Source organism: Phymastichus coffea, unplaced genomic scaffold (assembly GCF_024137745.1).
Source record: "Phymastichus coffea isolate CEN01 unplaced genomic scaffold, Cenicafe_Pcof_1.1 PCOF00001, whole genome shotgun sequence".
NCBI classification, from domain to species: domain Eukaryota; kingdom Metazoa; phylum Arthropoda; class Insecta; order Hymenoptera; family Eulophidae; genus Phymastichus; species Phymastichus coffea.
In genome coordinates this window covers 10,852,311-10,873,763 of record NW_026706812.1, presented here as the reverse complement: position 1 = coordinate 10,873,763, position 21,453 = coordinate 10,852,311, and the positions used below count along the sequence as shown (strand labels likewise).

The 21,453-nt window shown below is 39.3% G+C and overlaps 1 protein-coding gene across 7 annotated transcripts in view; it reads right to left on the bottom strand.

Moving 5' to 3' along the window:
* The window catches only part of LOC131675570 (fasciculation and elongation protein zeta-2), a 771,588-nt gene that overhangs the window by 430,009 nt on the left and 320,126 nt on the right, over window positions 1-21,453 (bottom strand). Inside the window, exon 1 of one of the 7 annotated variants that reach the window (XM_058932603.1) lies at window positions 9,932-10,164. The exons of the other annotated variants lie outside the window; for them this stretch is intronic. The gene's annotated coding sequence lies outside the window, so the exon portion shown is untranslated. Of the gene's footprint in view, window positions 1-9,931; window positions 10,165-21,453 lie in introns of those variants that run through there. 7 annotated transcript variants of the gene reach the window in all.

Sequence of the window (21,453 nt, the reverse complement as noted above, 5' to 3'; positions counted from 1 at the left end):
AAAACTTCTTTGGGACAATTACGTGCGTGTGTGCAACGATAGTATTGCAGCAGCAAGCAGCGGTGCAGAAGCAGCAGATTGCAGCAGATAAAAGCTGATTGAGGCAGCGCAGCTGATAATCAAGTGGCAGCGGCAGTTGACATTTCTTGCAACAACAATTACGGCTGATCACCGTCATTGCACCGCATGGTAGGTGCACCTTCCGTCATATTAAGCGATACAAAATACATTCGGTATTTTGTATATTCGTGATAGCGTTATTTTTTGTATTCGCGTCGAGCGTTAGTTCGCGGTATAATTTGAATCTTGTCTCTCTCTCTTTCTCACCGAATATAACTAATTGTAAAATCCTATTCGCGTGCGTTAGTCTTTCGGCCCTATAAAGACTGTAGTAATTTTTAGTAATCAAAGTCTGTGAAATTTATTCGCCGTTTTCGTAATTCAATTTTCCTAGTAGCTTAAGTAATTGAAAAAGGCTTAGGTTTTAATCTGATTAACTCTAGGGGACTAAGAAGATTAGGAGTAAAGTCGCTCACACTTAAAACTCATCGAGTGTCACATGACACGTGACTAAAGGTGAGTTCAACTCCGCTCGATAGAAGACAACTAGGATAAATCATCTGACGTTAAGACGAATACACGTACTATCATACGTGTTTAACGGAGCGGCGGTTTGCTCTGCATCGTGGGAATTTGTTCTTATATAAATTTTCCATTTTTCAGATAACCTCCCCCGTTACATGGGGCCAACTGGTATTAAGACCCGTTTAGTGCGATAAGGATTGTGCGTCGAAGGTAATCGACGCACGAGAGAGAGAGACGATTGCGTGAGCGCTTAGGAAGGTTTGAGCGGGTGGTAGCGCGAGATAGTTAGCGGTACGCCCTCTGCTGGGGAAAAAACGAAATCACTTCGAACTTTTTACTTAAAAAATTGTTAAGTTGATTGTAAAAAGGGCCGAAAACGACAATTATAAGTGGGTCGAAGTGACTTCAGGTCGTTTGGAGTAATCAGGTGTTAACCCATTTTAGATATAGTTTGGTGGATAAAGAAGGGTTAGAAGCACCTGAACGACGATAAAAGCAGAGAGAGCGACCCAAGCATGCAGTCCAGAAAATATTAGCCAGGCGGAGCAAGCAAACAGCAGGCTCCGACCTTAGGTAGGATATTTTTATAATATTTATAAATAGTTTGCGGAGACTACGCGCGCTCATAATCTCGCGAGTTTGTGCCTTATAAAAAGGAGGCATTAAGGGTAGTTACACTAAATAGTGTATACCCCGCTCATACCTTGGGTGATAGGAAGCGGTAGTGGATGATTAGGCCGATAATTTCAAACCTTGACCGCATCCTACACCCGTGCGGAGGCAAGATGGCTCTGTTGTCAGCTCAGATCGACAATTGGGCATTAGACCTGACCTCCGCACAGCGCGGAAGCTATTTGGCGGATTTAGAGCTGTGCAAGGATGGAAGTGTCATCCAGCAGGCGGCTAGGCTTGGGAAATGGTTGCTAGGAGAGTACACCGTCACAGATTTCGAAGAGACCACGTATAGTAAAGAGCTGGCGGGCGCAGGAGGCGCACCCGACAAGCGTGACTCGATACAGTCTGTGACGAGTTGGAAACCCACAGCGCAGACGAGAACAGCGACCATCTCCTGAGGATCATCAATAGGAGGGGAATATCCTTGAAAGATATGTCAAGGACATTCGCCTGCCCGGATGAGGAATCTGAGGGTGAACCCAGCCGCCAAGAAGAAGATGAGCTCATCCCGAAGGCCCTACGCACCCAGGAGCAGGAGGAGGGGGAGAGGAGACGGAGCAATCCGGATCTCAGGTCGTAGGAATCCTGCACCCGGAAGGAACCTCAGGAATAATTATCCTTGAGTGAAGCGTTCCGCGAAATAGAGTACCTGAAGGAGGGAGTAGACCGCAACCGCAAGCTGGTTGGTCGAATCCTAGAAACCCTTCAGACTCTGCAGGGAATACAGGTGTGTGTGGAGCGCGAGGCACAGGACATGCGCCTACGAATACGAGAGCTGGAAGACGCAATGCATGAGATGGCCAATGCTAGCCGTTCTTCTCAGCGTGATTCGGTTCAACCGCGCTCCAGACGTAATGTGGACTTTCAAGACACATTCACCTGTCACTACGATTTTGGGATTCCGGGAAGCACACCGGCTCCTTCAAGTCCACTACCCGGAAGAAGGGACGTCACCCCACCGGAAGCCCTCCGAAGAAGAGGAGGTGAAGAGGATCCGGAAGAGTATAGGAGATCCGCACCTGTTCGACAGAGTAGTCGAAGCGGATCATCTGGCACCGGTCTTCAACTATCCTCAGGGCTCTCCACAACCCGAGATGTTGGGAAAATTGTCCGCGGATGGAAACTGAGGTTTGCGGGCAGTAGGGCACAGAGCATAGATACGTTTATATCAAGGTTGGAAGATCTGCGCGTGGGCGCAGGGCTAACTGATGACGAAGTGCGTGTCCAACCTGGTGGCTCTTGTCAATAGACTAGAACCACTAATGCCCTTGGAGAGGTTATTAGATCCATGCAAACCTCCTTCCTAACATCCAAATTCAGCTGCGTCGGAGCGAGATGAAGTCGATACGCAGAACACCTTATCTTGCGGTCGTCGTCCACGTGTGTTCGCCGATCCCAACTCGACGATCTTCCCTCAGCACGCCTACCAGCCGAGCAAAAGAACGGCTCGTAATAAATCCCAAACAGCTGCAATGGCTAGCGAAGGGAAGGCGCGTGCGAAGGAGGGAGATCCGCAGCGCGGACAGGGCGTGGAGAACCCTACCAGGAGGCCTACCGAACAAGCATCGGTATCGGCTACGCAAGCTTCCACTTCTGATAAAAAGATGGAAGAGCGTCTGGAGGGCATCGAGCGGATGTTGCGCAAGTTGGCCAATGAGAAGCAAGGCAGCCCTCCAGAACAGCGTAAGAGCCGATGGCGTGGGGGAAGGAAAAATTCTCCTTCTCCTAGGTCTCCTGGCGAGCGGCGAGAAGGACAGAGGCGGAAGATCGACTTCACCAAGTTGTTCAGCTTGTGGCAAACTGGGATTTAGTCGTAAATTCTGCCCAGATTGCAACAAGGGAAACGGCAAGGAGAGCGAAGAGAAGAGGTCATCTTCGCGCCTCCAGTAAATTCGACCTCTCGCTGCGGGTCGCTGATAGGAAACAGCAAGTTGTCGGCGACCCAGGGATCCAAACAGGTCCTGGAAGGGCATCAAGAGAGCCCGGGGCCTGACGGTATGTTGGAGCAGAAGGCGATCGAACCTGATGCCAGCCCTCGGCAGAATAGAGGAGTGGTCATTCTGGAGGGACCAGATGGCCACATACAAATTGTGGAGGAGGGGGAAGACTCCAGGATGAGCCTCTCCACACAAAAAGCTCCTCTGCCGAAGGGATCCACGAGTAGAAGCAAGCCCACCGTCGTCGCAGCAGCGGATGGGAAAAAGCCGTTGATAAGTACGACGATGGGAGGCAAAGATGCGACTCGTGGATATGACCCTCAGGATGAGACCAGGTGGTGGTTGCGGGTAGACATAGGTGACTTTAAAATTAGAGCACTCTATGATACCGGCGCCTCATCCACGGTCATGGGTCAATTAGGTCTAAGATTGGCATCAGAGATGGGACTCGGATTGAATGTGTCCAGAGCGGGCGATGCAAGGCTCGCTGATGGGCGCCCATGCCCCATAATTGGTCACGTGATGTTCCCCTTTAAAGTAGGAGGAATCACGAAGGAAATCAGAGTCGCCATTACGCTACTGCTCACGGACGACTGCTACGTAGGCGCGAACTTTATAAAAGAGTTCCGCACAGTTTTGGATCCCGACGAGGATGAATTATGGCTTAAGGATGCCCAGGTGAAAGTACCAATGGAAGTGGCTGGAATTGATGGTACGGCATTTCTCGCACCGGTAGGACTGTGGGAGGCCACGGAGACACAGCTGGAGGAAATAGAAGACCTCGTTAATGGATTGATTCCTGACGGATGTCAAGCTTTAGGCTGTGCCGTGGGGGTTGTGCACGTAATAGATGTTGGAAATGCTCGACCCATCAAACAGAAATACTACCCAGTCTCTGATAGGGTGCGAGAGGAAATGCACGCGTTGGTCAAAGATATGCTGGAAAAAGATGTAATCGAACCAGCGACCAGCGGATGGTCAAGTCCAATAGTAATGGTAAAGAAGGCTGATGGAAAATATATGTTTTGCGTGAATTACCAAAAGTTAAATGCGATTACCAAACCTGATGCCTATCCTTTACCATATATAAACGACATCCTAAGACGGATAAGGGATGCAAAGTTCATATCTACTCTGGACTTGAGCAGTGCGCACCATCAAATTCCCCTAAAGGAAGAATCGCGTCCGATATCAGCGTTTACAGTACCTGGATTAGGGCACTTTCAATTCAAGAGAATTCCCTTCGGACTGTCATACGCAGGAGCGACATTCCAGAGGTTGATGGACATGGTGATAAGCCCGGATATGGATCCATTCGCTTTTGCTTACCTTGACGACGTAATTGTAGTTTCGTCGTCCTTTGAGGAGCATAAGCGGCACCTAGAAATGGTATTAAAGAGAATTCTAGGTGCGGGCCTAACCATCAACAACGCCAAAAGTCACTTCTGCAAGACGGAAGTCAGGTACTTGGGAGTTCTTGTAAACCAGGACGGAGTAAGACCAGATCCAGAGAAGATATGACCGATATTGGAATATCCAACACCCCGGACTGTCAAACAGATGAAGCGATTCATGGGAATAACCTCGTGGTATAGACGTTTTATACCCGATTTTGCAATGAATGCTTAACCTATAAACCGCCTGACAAAGAAGAATGTACGTTTCTCTTGGGAGGAGGAGCAAGAGCGAGCTTTCACGAGGTTGCAGGAGACGATAACTTCCAATACTGCAATCTCCCGATAGTAACGGTCAGTTTATACTGCAAACTGATGCCAGTGACAGTGGGATCGGGGCAGTCCTCACGCAAGATGTCGATGGAGAAAAGCGTGTGAATGCGCTAGCCGATCACTCAACAGCGCTGAGAGAAATTATACGGTCTCTGAAAAAGAGTGCTTGGCAGTGGTATGGGCTATTGGAAAGTTCCGGCCTTACATTGAAGGGCATCATTTCATGGTCATCACCGATCATAGTTGCCTGAAATGGCTCCACAATATGAGAAATCCCACGGGAAGACTAGCGCTTCTAGAAGTTTAGAGGAGTACTATGATGATCTTAAACTGTTGCTGACTAAACTTGAGTATGATAAACATAAGTGGCAAATATGTGGTGACCTAAAGATCATAACAATTTTACTTGGTCAACAGAGTGGATTTGTTAAGTTTCCTTGTTTTTTGTGTGAATGGGACAGTCGTGATCGTACTAACCACTACATAATAAAAGTTTGGAAAGATCGTCAAACTTTGACTCCAGGTTCTAAGAATATATTACATGATCCATTAGTAAACACTACAAAGATTTTTTTACCACCTTTGCACATTAACCTCGGGCTCACTAAGCAAATTATTAAAGCCATGAAATCAAATAATAGTAATGCTTTCAACTACCTTTTTATCAAGTTTCCCAATCAAGCAAACATTAACGAGGGAGTTCTAGATGGACCTCAAATAAGGACTCTTATAAATGACAAAGAGTTTCAAAACACAATGACAATTTTCTTAATTTACAAGTAAATAAACATCAATACTGAACTTTCAACACATGTGAACTTCACAGAATTAGTTATTTGTCGATTTAGTATAATTTACAATTATCGTAAATAGTGTCGTCAAAAGTTATTAACTAATAAATTTAATTAATTCAATATTACAATATTTACAATAGAAAATTATTGAATTTTTACATAGCTTTATTGTTTATTAATTTTAGGAGTAATTTCTAAAAAAAAATATTCAAATTAGTTAATAACATTTGAATTATAACAAATTTTCATATTTGTAACGGTTTTTTCGATAATCTTATAACGCAGTTACTAAATTAATTATCTAAGATTTATAAATTATAAAGCTGTCATTATTAAGTATAAAATTAAAGCTTTCGTTCTATATACAATTTATTGTTTAAATAAATTATTGATTATTTATTTATCAATAACATTTATTATTAAACTGTTATTAATGAAACCAATTCTTACTCATGTTCTTTAGTTATTGATTTTGAATATGGACTATTCACATTTTTCTAATAATTCATATTTTTAGTGTAATAAATAAATTAACTTTACATATTAAAATTCCTTATTATTTAATAATAAAACGTAATTAGTATTACTATATTCTAAATCTACGTACTAAAATCTATATAAGAAATACTTTGTTATATCAAAATTGCATCTAATTAACATATTTTTCTCAAATAACAAAAATCATTATATCTATATCTATTACTTTGTGACGTCACGCTCCTTATTTGGTTATGAAATTAGACTCCTGTACTAATACAATCGAATAATCGGTAAGGTGGCGCCGTTTAATGTGCTGATTTGTGTAAACAGATACATGCGTTTGACGGGTTGCGGTGATTCAGTGACATAATAAACTAGCTTGTTACGTCTCGTGCATAAACTACGAATAGCAAATGTGCGAAACGTACCAATATAGTACTAGTGGCTGATTGAGGCTCACAAGTAATGAATAATATACGATGTATGAATAAGAATGAATGTATTTATTTATTTTGTTATACTTACAGTTTCTAGAGTACTTTCCGTATCGTAGATCTTGATATTTGGATGGGTTCAATAATGAAATTGCACGTTCTCACTTTTAATGGATCGCGTATTTATTGAAATCAAATAATGTAGTTTGACAAATAATAGTTGAGTAGTTAGCCAAATTGTCGAACAGGCTTGCACGCGACTGTAGTGTCGATATGTAGAGTTTATTCGTCAATTGTCGAACTGACGTGTACGGAGTAACGATAATTGCTGGATTACCTCTCGAGTGGTTCATCTTATATACATAAATTTGTGCTCAATAAATCGCTGATGTTTCTTGTGTAGTTGAGTAATTTTCTTTTTGAGTTCATTGTGTGTTGTGTAATGCTGAGTAGGGTCTTTGTGTTTTGCTGCCGTATCGTTTTCTGGTGGACGTGTATATAGTTTTAATTTTGCGAAATTCGGGATTGCACTTTTAAAGAATGTAAATGAGTAAAGATACGTCTTGAGACGTAACAAGCTCATAGATAGGACCGTTACATTTTATTTATTTTTATTAAATCTACATTAAATATTTTAAATTAAAATTTTAGTTTCTTTCCATCTCCCTGCCTTCCCTTATAAGTCAAATTAAGTCAAGTTGCTCTATAGTCGCATATATTGGGTTGTTCTGTCTGCCTTTTCCTCTTGCATTGACTCAGCTGTGCTGCGGAATTCTAGGAGTACAAGGCTCGTGGTGGACCTTGAATTTGACACAAAAACAGCGGACCTACAACAGCTGTCAACATTCCTTCGCGCTGCTCCTATTATCACAATGTCAAGCGCGCTTATCTTTTTCATCTTGGCATTTCTTTTAATTTTCGAACATAGATCAAAACTATTACTATCGAAATTGAACATTCGAAAAATTAATCTGCATTGAATATTCCCTTGATATGATATGAGATATAGCTAACAATATTATTTATTAGTTAATAAATATGGAGTTACGTAGATGCTCATGATTAAAAATGTTTTCAATGAAGTTTTATGTTTTTATTATCCGATTTTCTATGGTGAAAAATTATCGTTCAAAAGTTTTAAAATAAAAAAATTTATATTCAAAAGTTTAAATAAAGTAAAAAGTTTAATATTAGTTCTATAAACATTATAGTTCTTTTGATTATAAGTAACATATACTTTAGTATCGATGTTCATTATTGTAATCAGTCTACTTTCAAAAAATTGTCTAATATTTTACATAACTTAATAAAGCCAAAATCACTGTATAATATTTAATCATGATAATCTATCGGTTTACATTTTTTATTGCTTTATTGTTTACTTGTAGTTAAGCTTTCACATAAAGCAAAGTTTAATTAACTTCTCCATCTCCTGATAGAGAATGATCAGAAGGTAGAGTGATCAGAAAGTATCAGTCAGTTTTTATTTCGTAGTTTGTATGATTAAATCAATCAATTTATATTAAATTCATCAACTATACTGATTAATTTTTTTAATATTCAATCATACTAAAATCTGTAATAATTTTTCAGTAGCGTATATAACAGTTGATCACGAATATACCAATTAGATCATGAATATATATCATTTTATCAGGTTCTTTTTTTATGAGATTTTCAAAAATTTTATGAATTAAAAAATATGAAACTCAAATGAACTGTTAGAACTATTTCAACAGTAAAGCTGGCTATAACTTCTAATATTAATTAAAATCTAGATATATAAAGCACATTAGTCAACTGAATCATTAAGAATGTTTATTTTTAAATATCTTGGCATTACTGAAAATTCATTGACTTTTCTCAAATAGTGCTTGTGGAACAAATGAATATTTAATTAATGTAATAAATGTAATATTAACAAAGAAAGAAAAAAATCTCAACTGTAAAAATCAATGATTAGTTCTTTAAAGTTTTTATTTTATAAGATATCATTTACCAGAAAAATGTATAAGAAAAATTAATTACAAAAGTAATCACAAAAGATAATATCAAAATAATAATGCCAAATCTCTTTATTTATGAAAAAAAAAACATAAAAAATCTGACTCCAACGCTTTTTTATTCTCAAAAATAAATTAGAAGTTAATTGCTCTATACATTTATTTCTATCAATAACATATGAAAAATTAAATATCCACTAAGGTTCTGATATCATTTAACTAAATATCAAACTTTAATTTTCAATACAGACAATTAGACAACATTTTGAATTTCTATAAGTTTTTCTGTCCTTTAAACTAAACAATAATTTGATGCAGTATCTAGATAGGTAACAATAATACATCCTATTTATTGAAAGAAAATAAAAGCATTAGAAAACAATTACAAAACATTTTCATTTATACAAGCCTATATTATTATTAAAACATAAAATTCAATAACTCAAATTTAATGACCTAGTTTCAATATGACTGTTAAACATTTTACAGAAGAACTTCATTCATACAACTTAATCATGTAAAAATGTTACTATGTTGACCAATATTGCGTAAAATTTGTTAGTCATTACAATATATTAAAATTTAACAAAACCCATGAGATTAAGAAGTATAAACTTTATATAAAATCTCTAAGGAAAGAAAATATATCAACCAATTGTACTGTGGTTAACTTTTTAATTAATTTCATGAACGTTAAACGAAGTATTAGTTCTAGATTACAACATTTATTAGTATAGCTAGTGTAAAATTTCTTAAAAGTTACTATTTATACAAAAAAAACATTAGTTTGTTATTAACTTCTGTTATTACAATTAAATACACTTCAATAAATATTCTTTGAATAACAAATTCTTTTATTCTATTTTAAATATAGATATATTTTGTTTTAAAAACGTTACGAATGTACCAGTAATACAATGAAAATTACCTTTTCAAATATTATAAATCTGTTTGTGAAAAACTAATGGATGGATAGATTAATGGACTTCTTTTATCTATTTGTTATCGAATATCAACTATTATTTCCAAAATACTATCTCATATACAATTGTGAAAAATTTGAGAACAAAAATTCTTGTACACTTACATGAAAATTGCTGAGTTAAAAATTTATATATCTTTTGGACACACAAAAGTAATCATTCATAAAAAAACTTATTTTATTGAATACTACTGAATTTTTGATAAGACTGAATATAATGAATATGCATATGTAAAAGAATAATAATATATATGTGAATTATTAAATGATCTACTAAAAAGTTTTGTATGAAAACAAAAATAAGAAATACTTACAAATAATATACTTCTATTGTAATGCAGAAAAGATTTTGTAATAATCTTTAACTTCCTTATTTTTTTAAAAAAACTTTCATCGATAAAATAATATTTTATTTAATAATAAATAATTATTACATTTGTAACAAGACTTTAACAATTTCTATAATATTTGAATATGCACCATTGATAAGGAAACAATTTTCAAGCACAACATATATATCATGGATTCTGAAAACCACTCAGTCTTCGTTCACTGACCACTCTTCATATTATTCGCAAAATAAGTCGCGCTGACAGCGCTATAAGGCCCCGGTCACATAGGTTCATACGGATGCGGACGGATACGGACGCGAATCGCAACTCTAGTAACATCACTAAAAATATCTAGTTCGATTATTTAGTACCAACACTACCAGTAGTGAGCAAAAGTGACTGTTGTTGAAAACTGTTGCGCCGAACGTACCACATTTAATGAACGCCTATTTAACCTTTACATTATTGCAGGCTATAAGATGGCAAATGATAGAGAATTGATAGAGTTTCAACTAGAATTAGTGAAATTAGGCCTCAATTTTATGGAAGTACTTGAATATATGAGAATAAGAAGAAAATATATATAAATGATATGTATTAATCATCCCAAAACTTTTTTTTACATTAGCATACTCATTAATATGCAATATTCATGAGAATTTGAAAAGTAAATTGTAGAGCTGACATTTGAACATTAAAACTGATACGTTCGGCGCTACAGTTTGAAACAACAGTCACTTTTGCTTACTACCGGTAGTGTTAGTACTAAATAATCGAACTAGATATTTTTAGTGATGTTACTAGAGTTGCGATACGCGTCCGTATCCGTCCGCATCCGTATGTACCTATGTGACCGGGGCCTAAACTTGGACGCTCCGCAGCGAGAGCGATGAGCATTCGGTCACCCATCCTAAACTTCTTTTATTCTTATTCGTAACGCATCTAGGTCTGTTGTATACTTGTGGCTGTTCTATCATCATGCCGTGTCCGAAATCCGCGTTTCAAATTCGTTTTGTTTAAAAGAGGGAAAATAAGAAAATTCTCAATTGTACAATATGTAGCTATTGGTTGATATAAATTGATGTCAGCCTCGGGAAGTAATGATTATTTATTTTTAAGTACAATTCGAAATTTAGCCTAGTATTAAGAGCAAAAGTCCAAAGAAAGAGGTATTTTAACAAATATAGTTTATATTCTCATACCATTTTTTAAAGAATTAAGAAAAATGTAGGCATGTCATAAATTGTCAAATCTTAATTAATTTATTCTTATTTGAGCTCTGTAAGTCCATAGGTTACATGGTAAATTTAGTAAATTATAATTTTTGTTTGAAACAATTTAAATTCTTTATTATAGTTCGACAATGTCTAAAGCGTAATGCTGAATTCAAATTTCTAGAGCAAATTGAATAGAATATAAAGAGTTGACATTATGTAAGTGTTATCGTCAATAGTATGTTTTGACACTTCAGCACTTGGTTCAGACCTGTAATATCTAAATTAAATAAGAATTAAAAACAATATATATCAATCTTTAAAATTTTATTAATTAAACATACTTTGACACTGTTTCACAATTACTTTCAACATTTTCAGTGTTAGACTCTGTTTGGACAGAAATCAACTCTTTCCATTCTGTTCAATTTGCTCTGGAAATTTCGGCAATTCGGTATTATGCTCTAACTACTGTGGGCAAAAAGTAAGGTGAATTTGTTTGTAAAATGAAAAATCTTTATTTATTCTTCTACATCAATGTCATCCCCTTCGAAGTAATCCCCTCCCGATAAAATACACTTATGCCAACGTTTTTTCCAATCCTCGAAACATGCCAAATAGTCCCTTTTCGGTATAGCCATCAGCGCCTTCTTCGATTCAGCTCTTATCTCCTCAATCGACTCGAAACGCGTTCCCCGGAGTGGTCTCTTGAGTTTTGGGAATAGCCAGAAGTCACACGGAGCCAGGCAAATACGGTGGTTGCGGAATGATATGCGTCGAATTTTTGGTGAAATGGTCACGAAGAACGAGTGCAGTGTGAGATGGTGCATTATCGTGATGCAAAAACCAAGAGTTGTTGGCCCATAATTCTGGTCTTTTTAGACGAATTGCTTCACGCAAACGACGCATAACGCTCAAATAATATTCCTTATTAACAGTTTGGCCGGGTGGAAGGAATTCATAGTGCACCACACCACGAAAACTGTCATCATGACCTTGATTTTTGAACGACTTTGACGTGCTCTTTTCGGTCTGGCCTCGCCTTTAGCACGATATTCGCTTGATTGGTCGGTTGTTTCAGGGTCGTAAGCATAAATCCAAGTCTCATCTCCCGTAATCATGCATTTGAGCTTGTCCTGATAGTCAGAAAGCATTGTTTCACACACATCAACGCGGCGACTTTTTTGCAAGAAATTGAGCGTTTTCGGTACCAAACGAGATTTGACTTTTCGTAGGCCCAAAAAGTCCTACCAACTCAAGAAAAAAAGAACTAGCCCGAAATGTTAAGCCCGCGAAGTTTAAATTGAAAATTCACCTTACTTTTTGCCCACAGAGTAATTATCTTATATGTATTGACTCATTTATTGTCAGCTATTCTAGCTATAATAAAGAAAATGTTTCAAACAAGAATTATAATTTACTAAACTTACCATGACCCATATGAATTTACAGAGCTCAAATAAGAATAAACTAATTAGGATTTGACAATTTATGATATGTTTACATTTTTCTTAATTCTTCGAAAAATAGTATGAGAATATAAATTATATTTGTTACAATGCCCCTTTCTTTGGACTTTTACTCTTACTACTAGGCTACATATCGAATTGTACTTAAAAATATATAATCAGTACTTCCCCAGGCTAACATCAATTTGATATGCTGATGACCAAACAATAGCTATATATTGTACAATTGAGAATTTTCTTATTTTCTCCCTTTTGAACAAAACTAATTTAAAACGCGGAATTCGGACACGATATAATGATAGAACAGCCACAAGTGTACAACAGACCTTGATGCGTTATGAATAGGAGAAAAAGAAGTTTGGGATGGGTGACCGAATGCTCATCGCTGTTGCTGCCGACCGTTGTTTCTAGTTCCTGTCCGAGTCTTGTCCAGTGGATACACGCGAAAAACGTGTGTTCCGGGTCGTCTCCTTCGTGTCCATATTACTTACAGTCGGATGTTCGTACTCTGTTCATATTGTGAAGGTAACATCGGAAATACCCGTAACCCGACAAGAGCTAAGTGACGTAAAAATTCATATCGACAAATTTCCTTCCGAGCCACAGCCGCAAGTCCCGTATCAGTCATCTCGTCCAGTTACCTCCTTGTTCTTCTATCCATCGGCCTTGCTACATGTCAATTGTCCTGTCACGGTCGGCGATTGCCGCGTTCTTTCGTTTTATGTCTACGCTGCTCCCGTAGATCCTTTTACGTTCAAAGGCCAAGAGATCCACGGGTATTACACCAGCTATGAGGTCCCTCCTCCTCTGTGTGTTCAGTGTTCCCCCTTATAGAGTGTGCGTGATTGTGAGTACTCGTTATGGCAAAACCGGGCTTCATTCACGGGGAGAGCCCGATCAGAGGAATCCCCTTCATTCGCTTTCGGACGGCTTCGTTTATAGGAGTCCCCGGGCATTCACTCTTTCGGTAAAACCCGTTTATGGGGTCGCCGAGCATTCATCTCGCCGGTTTACCAAGAGGCATGTGAGTGTAAGTGTGAATAATTGCGACTCTTACCGGCGAAGTAATTGAGTCCAGTTCTTGATGATTTTTTAATTTTTATTGTGTTGAATTTAATGTTACTTGAAATTTTATTGAAGCTACAAAAATATATTAAATTGCGATAATATTTCGCATGCGCGCACCTTGAATTGTGTTATTCTAATTATTATAAGAGGAAAGGATAAATAAATTAATCTGAATTAGGGAAAAAAGCCTCGAAAGACATAAAAATTATTGAACACACACTAGAGAAATAAAAGATTGCGAATGACGTCACGACGAGATACAATGGCGGCACTCATACACACACGTGTTTTCGTTTTACAGAAGTAATTTTGTATGATTTGTCACACACCCATACGATAGATAATAACCACGTTCGGTGGTAGTAATCGAATTAACGATCAGATACGATAGATATTGTGCAGAATATACGCGTCGTACGTTGGGTACAGAAGGTCGCGAGAGAGCTCTGCACGCTACGAAAAGTAGTCGACTACTGCCGGCTCTGCCGGAAGAAGCGAAAAACCAGGCGGGTGCATACAGAAATGAGTTGCGCGCGCAGACGCTAGTTAAATCTAGTTTAATAACTAAATGTTGCAACGCTATAAAGTGTTTGTGTAGTGTGTGAGTGTAGGTGTGTGTAAGTGATTAATGGTTGGGCATATCAGCAGAATACCATTACCTTTTACGTCATTTGTGAGCCATATCATCCTCTTGGCCGTGTCCGTTACAGCGTTGCTACTCAGAGCATTGACGTGACGGACAACGTTTCCACCGGGCACGGTCTTGGACGTTCGAAGCTAGAATTTGCCAAGGGAGGTGTAACTACTCACTGAATCAGCCCGGCAACGTTATTTCGTTATGATAAATACAAGCAAAGATATTGGCGAATAAATGAAAAAAATGCCAAATTTTCGTCTTTAATTATTAATATCTAATTGTTTTCCCACCCATTAAGATCCAACATTATTTTTCCCATTATCTACGAGTTATTTCGCGTCGATTAAAAAAAAATCGCTCTTACCAAAAAACGTAGATTGAATTTTTTTTTCTTTCTAGAATAACTGGACTACTAGGCGATTTTACGTTATATGGTATTGATGGCAGTTCTGCATATTAATTTTTTATTAAAATTTTGTTGAAAAGTTAGATTAAAAATTTTTTGCTTTATGGAAGAAGCCTATAAATAATTCATTTATTAAAAAAATTAAAATAATTAAATAACATGAAATTGGTCAAAAGAAAAACTAGTTAACACTCGCGGAATAAAGTCAACATATGTCACAATATAACACGCTCATACATGTGGTACTAGCCGAGAAATCATATGACCTCGTAATTTTCGTTTCATATGGATTCGTTAATTTCCAATTAACTATATTAAAAGTAGAAAAAATGAAAAAAAGTAGTTTTTAGGTCTTTCTTCATATTTTGATATCTCGTATATGTACTGACAAGGATTCGAATCTGCCACCCCCTGCATATGAAACTGACCGTTATACCGCTAAAACACTGATGAATTACTGAAATGACTGTTCATATTGAAGTTATAAGCTACAATAAACTACTAAAATAATGTCTTATTATAAAATAATGCTCAAATTCAATCTTTTAATTAAACAATATTGTGACCTCTTTCGAAAGTAAATATTACTACGAATCTCTGCTAAAAAGTTCCATTGATGATTATTAAAGTTCATTAAATTTTAATTGTATCCAATCATTTTTCATAATTTCATATTTTTCAATAAACACATAGATTAAAATTGAATCACAAGGAATCACGTTTAATTGGAATCGCAATCAATATGGAAAACTAGAATTATATTTAATCATATTAAATTACTTTTTATACTACTTTTAAAAATGATCAGTTATCACATTGTACAAATACTTTGAATTATATTTCAATACTTTTGGATAGCTTTTCAATCACATTCAGTGGTATAGATTCAAATAATTTCTAATGATTCTTAGTTAATTAGCTATTCAATCATTTGTTCCTTTTCAAAATATTCCAATAATTTAAAAAGAAAATAATTTTCAATTATTTAATCTATTAACTTTTAATATATTTTAATAAATTGTCAGCATTGAAATTTTCTATCACATTTTATTGTATAATATCTCTAAGCTTGCACATATTAAATATCATCTTTTGTTTATCATAATAATATTTTTCATTACTTATTTCAAATTTTAAAAGATTTCCAAGTCTAATAAAAATTAAATTGATTGAATTCTATTAACATTTAATCAATTTTCGAAATTATCAACGGAAAATTTTTGTAAGACTATAATAATTTGATTCTTCAAAACTAGTGGTATTTTCGCAGTAATATTTATTTTCGAAAGAAGTCACAATATTGTTCAATTCAAAGATTGATTTTGAGCATTATTTTTTAATATGGCATAATTTTAGTGATTTATTATAACTTAAAATGGATTATTTTGGAATACATAGTTACGTCTCACGTAACGGCCGCGAATTGACAAGAGTTACTCAAACGCGACTGTCTCTTTTCGGTCAACGCGTAAACGCTTTACCACGGGTGCGAGACTAAGACGAAAACAGGCCGGCAACATATCTAAAGTACCGAGTGAAAAAGTAATAATTTTACCTGCAGTTTAACTGGTCCAGAAACTCGTACCTCAGAAGCCAGAGATGTAACGTAGATAAGAATTAGGTATAACTCTCAAATAAGTTATTATAGAAATAGATTTAAAATATTTATTGATCAAATTACAGAAGGTGCGTAGTGTTACAGAGTGTCCGTTACAATTGTTTTGCGTCCTTATTTATAGTATAAAATACATAAAAACTAATCAATTTAGGGTTAATCCTAGAAGGGGTAAGTGCGTCACTGAGAATAAAGTCAGCTATTAAATGACTATTACTTTTAATTACGGGAATTCCCCTTTCATAAAAAAAAATTCAAATTTTACCGGTATAAAATAGTCTGACTCGTCCTCGACGTAACAATATATCTAATGTGATCGGATATTACATTTTATCGTATATTATAACGTGTGCATAGCCAACGTTATGTCTCTCTCTCCCTTCATTACAAACTATTATAACCACATATACATATATATATTTATTACTATGTACTTCTTCCTATAGCGGTAAGCGCGACAAAGAGTCACACATATACAAAGAGAGAGAGAGACTAGCTACGCACCGCGTGCTTGACTTTTGCCGAGATTCGTGGAGAGAGAGAGAAAGCCGCCGCCGACGTCGAAAATTAATTGCTGCCGGACAGCCGTACTGCGCGCTTCGTTAGGCCGTTAGCCCTCCGCGACGACTCGACTTTTCCGCAACCGACTCCATCCTGCTTCCTGCTTTTCACTCGCGTCGGTCACCTTCGTGCCAACGTGGACTGTGTGAGTTTGTGCGATCCCGCGATCTCCGGCTACCGTGACCTTGAGCGACGAGCGCAGCTTCTCCGAGAGCGATTCCAGGGCCTGCGACCTATCTGTAAGTGCTAGCCCGTATTCTCTCTCTCTCACCCAGCTTTTGCCACCGCATTTTCTCTCGCGCTTACGCTGCTTCTTTGTTATCTCAAACCTCAGCTTATATAAACTTTGCTTTTCTCTAATTCACGCCTTATTTCTCACACGCCCAGCCCTCTACCTTTCCCTGCGCGTTTCCCTCGCGAATAACACGCCGACTCAACAAAGCCAAAAGGGCTTTCCACACACTGAACCCCGGCGACGAGCACGCTGATCAACGGACGACGAGGCTGCTGATACCGGGCGGAACTTCGAGTATCTCTCGACGAGGCCCGCACCGTGTCGTTCCCAATTCCTCTCGTCGCCAACCCTTTGATAAATAACCGCGGGGATCAACTCGCACGATCTCCCGTTATATTGGCGCCCAACGCGTGTTAGGTTCGTGTGGAAAGTTTTGCGAGTTTTCTTTGTCTGCCGAATGTGTGGTTCGTGAATTTCTACGAGCATCGGAATTTGGGTGTGAGAGCGAGCGCATGTTTATAGTTGCGCGCCTTACTAAGTTCGAAAATTTCACACATGAGATAGAAAGAGACAAACGGTCTCCGACAAAATTATTCCAGCAATTCATCAATGTATATACGTCTTAGCTACGAGAGCGTCGACTGCTTCGTTCCGCTCACAGCTGACTGTTTGTATGAGTGTCGCCTTCGCGTTGCTCATTTTCTTCTTTTTGTACTTTTTTGCGTTTATGATTGTGTGTATGCAAGCGTGCATAAACGTGGCTTATACGATAACACTGAGTTTTCGTTAATTGACATTTAAGTCGTCAACAAATTAATTTTTTTACGATTTTGAAATTGTTTTTTTTTTGCTCGTTCATTTCAAGAAAATTTTGAATTTTGTTTCAAATCGATCATTTTTTTTCATTTTCGTGCATTTAATTTTTTTTTTCTCGAAAGTCGTTTTTCTTATTTTTTACAAAATGACTTACGGAAGCGAATTTGCTGATATGGACTTTGAAATTCTCAAAGCATCGATAGATGACGATGTATCGAAATGGATTAAAACAATTCCTAGTAATGACTTAAACGTACTTTTAAGTAAACTCGAGCTCCATTGCGACGGTTCGTTGCTCGTTCGCGCGAATCGCTTATACACACGTCTGCAAGGCGACTACACAGCAGAAGATTTTGTGCAGACTCAAAATCCCTACGCAGACGAGACAAGGTTGCGACGTAACGACCTATGTGCCACATTTATGGTTCAGGACATGCCGGAGACTGTCCGAGATAAAATGGTAGAAGCGATGCACAGAGATTTAATGCAAAATGAAAGCGACATCTCAGACGAGCAAGATATCCAATTCGAGGCAAGCTCGCCTAACCAGCACATCGATATGTCCCTGACGACTACCGCGGACACACTCAATGCGATCACACATAGAGACGTGACAAACGCGACAACGCAACACCAACGGCTGATCGCTCAGCCGCCGCAACACGATCGAACTCGAGGGCCATACGATTTTTCGCCTCCAACAACGACGTTGCACACCTTAACAATAACAACACCGTCATACACACAAGCGCAAGTATCGCACACGGCTTTTAATGCCACATGCGCCGCCGCCGCTTCTGCAGCCGGCGCATACCCCAAGTACACACAGCCTCCGACGAATTTTCCGTCGAACACTAGACCTCCGGCAAGTGCTGTGTCGCGAACAGAATATCGCGAGCCGAAATATAGCGCTACCGGCGATGTTTTGGTGTGGGGTTTACTGCCCAATGGCACAAAAGTCCATGTGCCACAGCTAATGTGGAATGAGCTAAAGGAAGCGCTTCTCTCAAAGAAAGAGCTTGCTGAACAGTTAGCAGAACAAGAGGCATATACCGCCGTCATACTGTCTGCTAACGATCAACTGACTCGCTTGAACGCAGAGCTTCGAAGCCAAGCACAAGCTGCACTTGATGCCACAAACAAAAGTGCAGCAGAGGCGATATATCGGATGGATGCCGCCCGCACCGGCAGAAGCGTTCAGTTTCAAGACACGCATAGCGTGATTTACGACGAAACAACGGATAATACCGAAATTTCGCAGCTTCGATTAGAGAAGCAGCCGCTCAACGCGCAAGCACCCTGGTTCCACTCTACGGCAAAGGCCATACCAACAACACAAGCTCGATCACATAATGTGATATCACAGTGGTGGCACTCAACGAGCGCCAAAAGACCGCTTCCAACAAATACGCCCGCCACGGCTGTTCCTGCCGTTCCTTCTCTATCGTACCCTCGCTACTACCCGGCTGCATCGGCCTGGGGGAGGGGGGTTTCGCAAGCTCCGACATCTGCGTGCTCGCAGCCGGAAGACACGTTCACTCCGACGACAACAGCAGCATCGTGCCATACTCATGCTGATAGTACGACGAATCTTCGCTCAAACGCTTCTAGTAAACCCCTCGGAAAAACGATGAGAGAGTGGAAAATTCAATTTTCCGGAGAAGAGGGTACCAGCATCGAGGAATTTTTGGAGCAGGTCGAAGAAAATCGTCGAGTCGATCGATTGAACGACGTCGAGTTACTGGATTCTTTGGTGACCTTGTTCAAGGGCTCCGCGCTACTTTGGTACCGCACTTGCCGTAAAGAATGGAGCTCGTATCAAGAGTTCAAGCTCGCTGCCATGCAGTCGTACAGTAGATCTCGTCGAAGCAAGAGATCTCTGTACATGGAAGCGCTACGCCGCACCCAAGGCCCTGACAAGCCTGTGCGAGACTACATCACAGCAGTTCTCGCCATCCTCGCTCGATTCGATCCTCCGTGGTCGTTGAAAGAGCAAGTCGACTTAATTATCGACAATATGCTCCCAAAATTCAAGGGCAAATTCAAAAAAGAGAGCCTGGCGTGCACGAGTGTACACCAACTGCTGGCTACAGCGCAAGAGATAGAGGACGATGAGTCCGACTCTTGGTGGCAAATGCCACCGGCTCCGGAGTTGAGTATGCTTCCCGAATCGGCCTACAAACCCAAAGCGCAACCGCAAAAATCAAAAACGAGATTCTCGTCGATGAGCGAACAACCTGCGCAACCGAACTTTAATATGGAGAAGTTCGTGAATTCCTTCTTCGAGAAAAAGTGGAAAGAAATTTCTTCGAGCAAGTCGAATTCCACGGCTGCAAATGCATCCGCCGCTGCAGTCGATCCAGGCTCTAGCGCTCAAAGTCCTGCCAGCGATAACGCACCAGCACAAACCCCGCACCGATCTGGCGGAGGCAACCGGGGTAGAGGGCGAGGACGAGGCCGTGGTAGCCCTACGAGTGGCCAAAAAGAAGAACCGGCCAAAACTATCACGATCAAGTCCTTGCACAATAAGGGCAAAGAGTGCGGCCCTGACCCAAAATTGACGTGTTGGGACTGCAGTTGGCCGGGGTACACTAAGTTCACGTGTCCCGAGTGCTCGAAGAAATCAAAAAACGACGGAGGAGGCGAGTAATAGAAGCCGTTACTCCCTCCTCCCCTCAATTCACCGAGGGCTTCGAGACTAAGGTCGTCGCGGACTCCGCGCCGGCGCCGTCTGTTGCAGAGATCGACTCATCAATGCTAGCTTTGAGCGATCATGGTGCAGCGTCGTCGCCTTGCGATGGGGAGATTGCGGCTAGTGCCAATGTCAGTAAGCATCCCCGGTGGTGGCTCGACGTTCACGTCGGGTCTTTCACTTTTCGTGCCTTATACGACACAGGGTCGTCGCGCACCGTGCTCGGTCCGATTGGCTTGCAGATAGCTTCTGCGCTGAATGTTCGTGTGAACAAGTATGTCGGACCTGGAGCCAAGGCGATCGACGGACACAACGTGCCCATCGTCGGCAGTGTAAAATTGCCGTTCGAAGTGGCCGGAGTGAGGCATGTGATCGACGCGCTTATTACACAGGCCGACAAAAAATTTTACCAAGAACCCGAGTATAGTTTTCCGAAGGTTTTATGCGCGCTGAATCCGAATCCGAGGTCAGAATTACTCTGGTGGCTCCGGTTTTCGAGATATCCTAACCTTAAAGTGCAAAAAACGCGATTTTTGCCTATATTTGAGGTTATGTAGCAAAGAAAAGAAATTTTTTTTCAAAAAACTGTATACATCAAATTAAAGTATGAGTTTTCTTCTTTCAAATGCCGTTGAGTATGCTCGGATATCTTTTTTTTTCACGAAGTTACACAAATTTGAAATAAAAAGCACTTGGCTAACTTGCTCTACCCAGCGTCATGTGGGTGTGCCTGCTTAGGGGTTGGGAGGGCTGGTTTTAAAGGGTTGAGGAGGTATTTGGGGATGAGGCCT